This window comes from Sinocyclocheilus rhinocerous, unplaced genomic scaffold (genome assembly GCF_001515625.1).
Source record: "Sinocyclocheilus rhinocerous isolate Xijiao unplaced genomic scaffold, SAMN03320098_v1.1 scaffold2109, whole genome shotgun sequence".
NCBI classification, from domain to species: domain Eukaryota; kingdom Metazoa; phylum Chordata; class Actinopteri; order Cypriniformes; family Cyprinidae; genus Sinocyclocheilus; species Sinocyclocheilus rhinocerous.
The window spans coordinates 198,759-201,779 of NW_015657975.1; the positions used below are offsets into that span (position 1 = coordinate 198,759).

Consider the following 3,021-nt stretch of genomic DNA (forward strand, 5'->3'; position numbering starts at 1 on the left):
ATCTATCTATCTATCTATCTATCTATCTATCTATCTATCTATCTATCTATCTATCTATCTATCTTGTAGAAAAAACAATCTATAGAAAAATAGCCAATGTCCTGTCACAAAATTACCACTACATTTTTCATTAACATTACAGACATTTCCTTCAACCTTAAAACACAACACAATGCAATGCATAATTCAAAATACAGGTAAAAATCAACACAGAAAATTTCTTAATATTAACACAGTACAGAGGCCCATATTTTTCAATGGGCAATGTTTTCATTCTGATTTGGTCTATCCAATAACATTCATTCTATCATTCATTCATTTGTTCATTCGTTTATATTATTTTATTTTATTTTATCCAAATAAGACTGAATGTAAGTACTATTAGGAATGGATTCAATTGTGAAAATAGCTCCTCCATACCAGAATGGAACCCCCCTTTTTTTTCCACTGGAATAATTATGTATTGTGCACAACTAGACCTGGAACGTGCCTTACAAAGTAAATGGATCAGTTTTGATTGCATATTGATTTTACTGAAAGAAAAGTTTTGTCTGAAATACCTGCTGTCCCATCATGAAGTGTGGCTTCTGACACTGCAGTGGTCTCACAGCACAGCAGGTATACAAAACTGGAGAACCTCTACTGGAAAAGGGTAGCTTTAGCCAGAAACACAGGGCACATTTTCCATTTTAACACGACCCATCTGAATAACCAGAGCTGACCGTTTCTGATCACACACACACAGCAAACAACAAAACGTTGCTTCAGGACTGAATCTCTTGAGCTGAGCAATCAAGCAAATGGAACCAAATTATGTCACTAATAGTAGACATGAACTGAATCAGTCTGAATGCCTGATGACAGACAAACCAGACTTTTTCCCCCCTTTCAGCTAAGTATGGCATTATTAAATCTGGCTCCTTTACCATGTACTATATGCTGCTTATAAATAAGTACTATACACACTATACAACTTATAAATTAATACATGTTATTAGATTATAATACATACTCAGTTAAATTCATCCACAAGTATGTCCTAGTATATACATATATAATATATTTTTATGTGTTCACACTTTATACTTTTTAATTCTCACTTGGGTAAATAATCCAGAACAGCCACATTCAAAATTAATACCTATAAGCAAATCTTGAATGTTGTTTAAGATGGGCCAAAATATTCCTGGTGAGAGCTGCCCGGTCTAAGTAGCACAATAAATGTTGTATCCAAAGCAAGCTGTTTTAAAGGTGATTTAGAACTGAGTACACGTCCAGATGGTGAGTTGCCTATTTGTCCGTTTTCTTTGAAGGAAACCAGGAAAAAGAAAGCAACAGGGGTCCCACTTTATATTAGGTGGCCTTAACTACTATGTGCTTACATTTAAATTAATGATTTGATACAATGCACTTATTGTGTACATACATGTTTTTACATTGTACTTCAAAAAAAAAATACCTGTATGTAATTACATCTGTAATTAATTTATGTTATTACATTTATAAATACACTGTTGACCCATCCCTTACACCTTAACCCACCCTTAAACCTACCCAAACCACCTTACCCATATCCCACCTCAATAGCAGCAAAAGTCTTTTGCAATACAATATGAACACAATAAATACACTGTACTTATTTTTTTGATGTAAGTGCATAGTAGCTAAGGCCACCTGAAATAAAGTGCGACCGCAACAGCCAAAGGTTCCATAGACAAGCAGTTGTAGTGTTATAATTCATCTTGACTACATGAATATTTCAATGATCTGTTCTGTCTGATGACATTTGTTATGACAGAAGGCATAAAAGATTAATACTCAGTTGTATAACCTAAAGTGCGTGTCTTTATAGTCTAAGATTCATCTACAGGAGCTGAGAAAGGTTCTCAGATAAGCCTTAAGGGTCAGAATTAATAAGATCTCTGTATACAAAAATGTCTTTTCATTTGCTCACCCTCATGTTGTGCCACCTGTATGATTTTTCTTTTGTCTCTTTTGTCTGTGGAACAAAAAGGAAGATATTTTGCAGAATATCTGGATTTTTGAGCTCTAAAAATGATATAAATGATATAAAGGTTCTCAGATAAGCCTTAAGGGTCAGAATTAATAAGATCTCTGTATACAAAAATGTCTTTTCATTTGCTCACCCTCATGTTGTGCCACCTGTATGATTTTTCTTTTGTCTCTTTTGTCTGTGGAACAAAAAGGAAGATATTTTGCAGAATATCTGGATTTTTGAGCTCTAAAAATGATATTAACCAAAAAAAAAAAAAAAAATGCTATATATTTTCGCTATATTGCAAGTCTTTGGAAGCCATACAACAGCTTTATGTGAAGAACAGATTTAACAGACTATTTACTTAAAACCCTCTACCATAGCTCTCAAATATCATTGGCGGTTGTACACATTCAAATACGACTTATTAATGATGTCTAACTTCATTGGTCATCATGAGCAATCATTCATTGCATGGAAAAGAGCTTCAGGACATTCTGCAAAATATTTTCATTTTGTGTTGCACAGAAGAAAGAAAATCATACATCTCATACAAGAAAATTAAACATCATACAAGAAAATCATACATCTCAAACAAGTTTAGGACAACTTGAGGGTGAGTAAATCATTTTAAGTCCTACTTACAGTAAATGAATCAAAAAGCACTCCAAAATTCAGTTGATTGCATTTAATATTAACTTAAAATATAGCATAATGCATGTTCATTTTAAATTGCAACTAACATGGAATTATGTGTCTGAAAACACATTTCACAGTTCACACACACGCTCTCTCCACAGCAAAATGCCATAGCACTGACCCAGAACACATTCTCTCTGTCAGAAAACCTTCCTTATCCAAATCGCAGCTGTCGCTCACTGTATATCAAGCACACAGCGCTGCTCCTGGCCCACACAGGGAGAACAGCCCTTTATCCCTAGACTCTGTCTCCCAACAATACTTTTTGTGCGCAAAGAAAACAAAAATAACGACTTTATTCAACAATTTCTTCTCTTCTGTGTCAG

At 34.2% G+C, this 3,021-nt stretch overlaps 1 protein-coding gene across 1 annotated transcript in view; it reads right to left on the minus strand.

Annotated features, from left to right (window-relative positions):
- Nucleotides 1–3,021, minus strand: part of LOC107721955 (SPARC-related modular calcium-binding protein 1) — a 41,570-nt gene that overhangs the window by 27,290 nt on the left and 11,259 nt on the right. The gene's annotated exons all lie outside the window — the stretch shown is intronic.